Source organism: Pseudonaja textilis, chromosome 4 (assembly GCF_049901715.1).
Source record: "Pseudonaja textilis isolate UNSWEBS1 chromosome 4, rPseTex1.2, whole genome shotgun sequence".
In the NCBI taxonomy this organism is placed as follows: domain Eukaryota; kingdom Metazoa; phylum Chordata; class Lepidosauria; order Squamata; family Elapidae; genus Pseudonaja; species Pseudonaja textilis.
The window spans coordinates 13,129,624-13,136,607 of record NC_141993.1 but is presented as its reverse complement, the minus strand read 5'-3'; the positions used below and the strand labels follow the sequence as shown (position 1 = coordinate 13,136,607).

General features: G+C 47.9%; 1 protein-coding gene across 2 annotated transcripts in view; it reads left to right on the top strand.

Annotated features, from left to right (window-relative positions):
- Positions 1-1,266: 1,266 nt before the first annotated feature.
- The window catches only part of RHOBTB1 (Rho related BTB domain containing 1), a 31,972-nt gene continuing 26,254 nt past the window's right edge, over positions 1,267-6,984 (top strand). The window contains exon 1 of one of the 2 annotated variants that reach the window (XM_026710999.2): positions 1,267-1,812. The gene's annotated coding sequence lies outside the window, so the exon portion shown is untranslated. The remainder of the gene's footprint in view (positions 1,813-6,984) is intronic. The other variant, XM_087932267.1, reaches the window with a different exon arrangement.

Sequence of the window (6,984 nt, the reverse complement as noted above, 5' to 3'; positions counted from 1 at the left end):
CATAGTTATGAATACATGAAATGGGTACATATAAGAAAAATAAAATAAAAATAAAAGAAACAATAGGACAGGGACGGTAGGCACGTTGGTGCGCTTATGCACGCCCCCTAGAGACCTCTTAGGAAAGGGGTGAGGTCAATAGTAGACAGTCTAAGGTTAAAGTTTTTGGGGTTTGGAGAAGAAACTACGGAGTCGGGTAGAGTATTCCAGACATTGACCACTCTGTTGCTGAAGTCGTATTTCCTGCAATCAAGCTTGGTGCAGTTAACCTTGAGTTTGTATCTATTGTGTGCTCTTGTGTTGTTATGGTTGAAGCTGAAGTATTCATTGACAGGTAGGACATTGCAATGTATGATTTTATATACCATGCTTAAATCAGACAGAAGACGTCGTAATTCAAGGTTTTCTAGTTCTAGAATTTCAAGTCTGGTGGCATAAGGTATTCTACAACGAGTAGAGGAGTGGAGAACTCTTCTTGTGAAATATTTCTGGACTTTCTCAATTGTGCTAATATCAGATACGTAATGTGGGTTCCAGACTGATGAGCTGTATTCAAGTATTGGTCTAGCAAATGTTTTGCATGCTCTGGTTAGTAGTGTGATATTACCAGAGAAAAAGTTATGTAGGATTAGGTTAACAACTCTTAATGCCTTTTTGGCTATGTAGTTGCAGTGGGCTCTAGCACTTAAAAGAAAAGGTACATTTGTCAAGAGTCAAGAATCATCAGGTACAACGCGTAATAATAATCATAGGGTACAATAAGCAATCAAATCCTACTAGGAAACAGTCAGTATAAATCATTAGGATACAAGGGACAAAGTTACAGTCATACAGTCACAAGTGGGAGGAGATGGGTGACAAGGAGTGATGAGAAGATTAATAGTAATAGTAATGCAGACTTAGTAAATAGTTGGAGAGTACTGAGTGAATTATTTGTTAGCAGAGCGATGGCGTTCGGGGAAGAACTCTCATTGTGGGTCTAGTTGTTCTGGTGTGCAGGGCTCTATAGCATCGTTTTAAGGGCAGGAGTTGAAACAGTTTATGTCCGGGACGTGAGGGGTCTGTAGATATTTTCACAGTCCCTTTTTTGACTCGTGCAGGATACGATTAAAGGCAGGTTGGAAGGAATTGTTTTTTTTCTGCAGAAAAGACGCCGATTGATGCTCTTGTGTTAAGGGCCAGTCCTTCCTTCCTTCCTTCCTGGGGGGGCAGCAACACCGCCCACCCGGTGAATTTCGCGCCATCAGCTCCAGCGATGATGTCACACGGGGTGGGGGGCGGGGGGCGGTCAGGCAGGAGCTCGGAGAAGGAGTCCCTCCTGCCTCGGCTTGGCTCACCTTGGCGCCCGCCTTCCAGAGGTGCGCCCGGCCTTACAAGCCGGAGCCTCCCGGGAGCCGGGGCGGGGGAGCGGCCTCCGGCCCGCTGAAAGCTCTGAGGGAGCGAGCGCCACGCCCGAGCCTCGCTGGCTGGCCGGAGCGCCGGCTTTGCCTCTTTGCCTCCATGAACCGCCAGGCCCCGGGTATAAATAGCGCGGGGAGGCGGCGGCGGCGGCGGCGACGTCACCCCCTTCAGAGGAGCCGCTCGGGAGCGGAGCTGCCCGAGGGAAAGAGGAGGAGGAGGAGGAGGAGGAGCTGGCCGGCCGGGTGGCGAGCGAAGCGCCAGGGCTGCTGCTGCCGCCGCTGCTGCAGCTGCGGAAAGAGCGGCTGGGCTCCTCGCCATGCAGCCTGGCCGGCGGCAGAGCTGACGGCTTGAACCCCGCGCTCCGCCGCCGCCCTTGCGAGACGCACGTTTGCCAGGGTCGCTCGGTTGCCGGTAAGTGGCCCCCGCCACGTGCTCTCCTCCGCCGCCCGCCGCTCCCCCCCCCCCCCGACTCCCCGAAGTCCGCGGGGCTGAAAGTTGGGGCCGCGGGGCGGGGAACCGGGAACCTTCGGCACGTGCGCCCGGCTCCGCTTGCTGGGGTGTGTGGTGGGGCTGGGTGTGTCTGTCTGTCTGTCTGTCTGTCTGTCCCCCGTTTCCGTCCGCTCGCCCTGCTTGCAAAAAGGCGGTGGGAAGCGCGCCGGCCGGGACTTGCGCCCGTGTGTGGGTTTGCAAGCCTGGCCCCGGCTAACAAATGCAGCCGAGTCCGGAGCTTGGACGCTTCTCGGCGCCTGCTTTGCAAAGGACGGAGCTGGCTGGGTGGTTTGGATGCTCCGTTTCTTTTCCGAGGGATGCTCAGGCTTGGAAAGGTCTCCCAAGCTTGGCCGCTTGAAGCCTGGCGGACTTCAACTCCCAGAAGTCCCCAGCCAGCTGGCTGGGGACTTCTGGGAGTTGAAGTCCGCCAGGCTCAAGCGGCCAAGCTTGAAAAAAGTCTGAGCAAACTCTCGGAAAAGTTTCCCCGCTGGGGAGATTTTTTTTTTCCCACCCCACCGTCCCCCGTAGCTAGAAAACTTTCCGGCGGTCTCCGAGGTTCTCCGCTCAAGTCTGGATCCGCCGATCGTTTTTTGGCAACGGGGGCCGGGGGGGTGGGGGGGTGGGTGGGTCGGCGGCGCATCTGGTCCTTGGTTCCGGCTGCGCGCGGGGCCAGGCCGGCGTCCGTGACTGACAGGCGCTCCCGCGGTCTGTTTTCTGTTCCTGGATGTTCTGTTGAACGGCAGCCAGACATGTAGCTCTGGAGGGGTGGCGGGGGTGGCCTCGGCCGAGGTGTGGGCTGGGACCGCTCGGGAAAAGGCGAAAAAGGAGAGAAGCGGCGGCGGATCTGGGTCCTTTGCTCAGCCGGGTCGGTTTTGGATCCCAGCCCCGCAGCCGTTTATTATGGGGCTTTGCAGAATGAATCCTTGCTCTGCCGGGGTGTTGTTGTTGTTGTGTTTTTGCAAAGCATACCTGGCGGACATACCTGGCTTGGCGACTTTGAATCCCAAAAGAAGGATGGTTTGCTTAGCCTCCTTTTCCTTTCTTTAACTTTTTTCTTTCTTTGTGGGTCTAAGGAACAAACCTCTACGCGGGTGTCTCTGGTGAAACTCCCAGAAGGAAGATGAACTTATTTGACATCTTATTTCCTCCTCCTCTTCTTCTTCTTAAATATTTTTTTTTATTATTCTTTGTCACATTTTACAAATCTTAACCTTAACGGTACAGTGACATCGTATACCAGTCTCATATAAATATGTGCATTTATATACATTGATCTATCATTTTCTTGTCTCCGTTAGCCTTATTTCTATTGTTCAACCATTTATACCAATTGTCCCAAACTTCATAATACTCCAACTCTTCTTTATCCTTTAATTTAATGTAAGTTTATCCATTTCAGCACAATCTTAAATTTTTTTGGGGGGGAATTACTAATTCCTCCGAGGGCGTGTTATTTTGTTGTGCAAATGCTATCCTCGCTGCTGTCAATATGTGTATTAAATATATTTAATCTGTTTGCTATATTTCCTCTTCTAATGTTGTTTCAATCTGCAATAGCAGAATTGGATAACAGCTTTGCAATTACTGGTAGCTTGGGGGAGTGGGGGAGAACCGAAAATTCTGATGCCTCAGCAGTTCTTGGGGTTTTTTGAATTAGAAAAGCCCGTTCCTGCAACAGCCCTTAATTCTGCCAGGTCTCTTCACCAGGACAACAAATAGTCACATTAACTAGGTCAAAAGCATCAACTGTGGATCTGCTCTGGGAAACGCCAACTCTGTCATGATGCCCAGGAAAGGCTTCAGGGCATTACGAGCTCTTTCCCATTGGCAGCAGGATGGACAAGCCCTGCCTCCTTCTGCCTAGATGGCCAATCAGTGTCTGGGACATGCTCCAATCAATAACGGACAGGGTTTTCTTCAGCCAGGGGAACTTAAATATCGAAAGGGTCAGGGGACTTGTTTGTTGGTCTTCCTGCAACACAACCGATAGTGTACAATTAATGTAGCGTGTTTTGTGAAGAAATCCATCCTGGGTTAAAATGAATCCTGGGTGGTTAAATTGGCCCTATTTTGGGTATTCTCACCAGACGTTTGTTCTTCTCCTAGCCTCAGTTAAACATATTACAGGGCAAAACTTTCATTAGAATTAAAAGAGAAGGATAACTCCGTTTATTATACAGTATGGGAAAATTGGTATTGGATAAATGAAAGGAATAAATAATTAATTAAATAAGGAATGCATAATGTAGAATTATAGGGTGTGTGTGCGTGCACGCCTATATATATGTGTGTGTGTGCACGCCTATGTGTGTGTGTGTGTGTGTGTGTGTATAAAAACATAGGAGTAGAAAATATGCACTGGAATAATTAATAATTGAAATGCAAGCATTGTCAAAATAGATTGTAATATATATATAACACGTTTATTTTAAATATTTGTATTGTATTTTGTATTTTCATGTTTTAATTTTTCAATCAAGATTTAATTTTTTTTAAAAAATAAACACATTACAGGGCTGAAAGGCGGTTATTGCACCTTTCCTGATTATCGGGGACAGTTAAAATTCGACAGTCAGGAATTTAACTTAGCCAGAACCCGGGTGATACCTGGATGCTCCGCTTGTGGTCGTCACCCTTTGCCAACCTTGGATGATCTTGGAAAACTCAGCAGAGCTGGACCTGGTAAACTCTTGGCTAAAGGTCTCAGGGAATAGCTGAGGGCAGGAAAAAAGTTGACACACCTCTTCCAGTCTGTTGCCAAGAGAACCGTGTACATTATCCGTGACATCCCCAGGAGTTGATTTCAGCTCTGAGAGACCTTAAAGTTTAAGGCAGGTCCTCTAAGGAAGAAGAGCTGTGTGTGCTTTCGTATCTGTAGCATCTCCCTGGACGCCAGAGTATTTGTCTAAGCCAGTGGCCATTGACCTCCGTGGCAGAGTGAGCTGTTTTAAGAATGTTTACGTTGGACTGTGGAGCCCGTTCATATGGGAGAGGAACTATTTACAGCAGGGATCAAATACACACTCAGACAATGAGGAAAAGAGGCTGTTTGTGGGGCTGACAGAGAGATCCTAAAACACAGGGGTTTTTTAAAGGCATTTCCTTCTTCATGGCATCTTTGGGGCCAATTTTTCAAACGTTGCAGTTGTCCACGGGCAGGGCAGAAGCGATGCATTTGAGGGTGTAAAGGTCACCCTCTCATTAGCGTTAAGCATTGCTGTCCCTGCATCTATGTTCTGTGGCTACCCCCAAATATCCCAGGGGGAACAAAGCCAACAATTTCCCCTCTGCTTTCTGATTTGGGGGGTTGGAGTTTTTGACCATTGAGCCTTTCAAAGTTGAGCCAGTTTTTTTTTTTCTCAAAAAAAGCAAAACTCACTTTAAAAAGTAATGCACTGTTATCTTAACCCCATGATGGTGAACCTATGGCACACATGCCACAAGTGGCAAGCAGAGCCATTTGTGCGGGCACGCAAACCCCAGGCACACTTACCTGCACTGCACATGCGTGGGCCTCCCAGCTGATTTCTGGCCTGTTTGAGGCCATTTTCGCCCTCCTGGAGGCTTGAGGGAAGCCTCTGCAGCCCCAGGAGGCCGAAAAACGGGCCTTCTGGAAATCCTGGAAATGCCGAAACGGGCCTGTTTTCAGCCTCCCGAGGCTCCAGAGGTTTCCCTCGAGCCGCTGGGAGGGCAAAAACATCCTAAAACAGGCTAAAAATCAGCTTGGAAGCACACGCATGTGCAGTGTGGGCAAGGGGGCAGGGTTATTGTGCATGCATGCGTAGGGAGGGCACATTTCATTGTGGGAGCTGGCGTGCATGCATGCATTTTTGGCACACTACAACAAAAAGGTTCGCCATCACTGTCTTAACCAGTTAAGGGTTCAAATATTTCTGCCCTAGGCAATACGTTGACCTCATCAGATTCCAAATCATGGGACTTGGATGGGAGTTTGTTTCTAACCCAGATTTTTGTCACCCCAAGGAAATATGGTTCACCCTAATATTGGAATGGGGCAGCATTTATTTATTTGTAAGTTCCTTTGGCTGCTTTTCATCAGATGATCTCAAAATAGAGATTCAAATTCCAGCTGATTAAAAATGAGGTAAAAAAGGACAAAAAGCATAGTGACAATAGTTACTAGTTTCACAGTTTCAAATATTCAACTGAAGTACTCAGTTGAGAGTATGTCGAACACCCATAAAAATGCTAAAAAGGTAAATGAACAAAACAGCCCATCTTTGAATATCCCACTTGATAATCTTGTAATTTTGCAAACTCTCGTAATCTCATGAGTTTTGACCCTTTAAAAAAACTGTGTTATGCAATTGTGTTGGGTCTGTGGATGTTGCTTAGGGTTTTCAGAGACATTAGTTTTTCACTAGTGTTGTGTTACCTCTCCCTGCCTTGATAATTTCATGCGCTTTTAAATATTGGTAACAACCTTTACTGAACAGGGAATACGTGCACGTAAGTTAAGGTGCCATCCCTGAAAAGATCTTGCTTGACCACCAGATGAGAAGGAGCGTGTCCTTGCAAGAATGGCTAGCTCCCAACAACCTCAATACACCAGGCCCCAACTGTTGCAAGACTTCTTCGGATGGCTTTTGGGCAGCACTTTTCAAGACCTGAAAAGAAACTGCACAAGGGGTGCTTGAAATGTTTCCTCACATTTCAGACCCCCTCAACTGAGGAATGTGAAAATCTTCTGCAGACTTTCTAAGAAGGCTTTCATGCCTTGGGACCCAGTAATGTAGAACTGACCCTTGCAGGGATGACTTAGAATTGGACTCTTCTAATGGGGCTCCAGCGAGAGAGCCTCCCTTGAAATGAGCCTGGTGGAATTGTGTGAATTTTACAAATGGAGTGAGATTTCCAGGCCAAGTGTGCACGGGCAGGCAAGGATCTCTCTCTGTTTGGCAATATCTGCTGTTCTGAGCCGTTTTTCTCAAAGCTAAGTCAGGGAAAAGCTGCCACTGTGCAAGATTAACAGATACCAAAAGGAAAATGTGTAAGAGAGCTCTTGTTCTCCAGAAGGAAGTGAGCACAAAATTCCCACGATGAACGCACTGATATTTTTCAGGAATCCAGTGT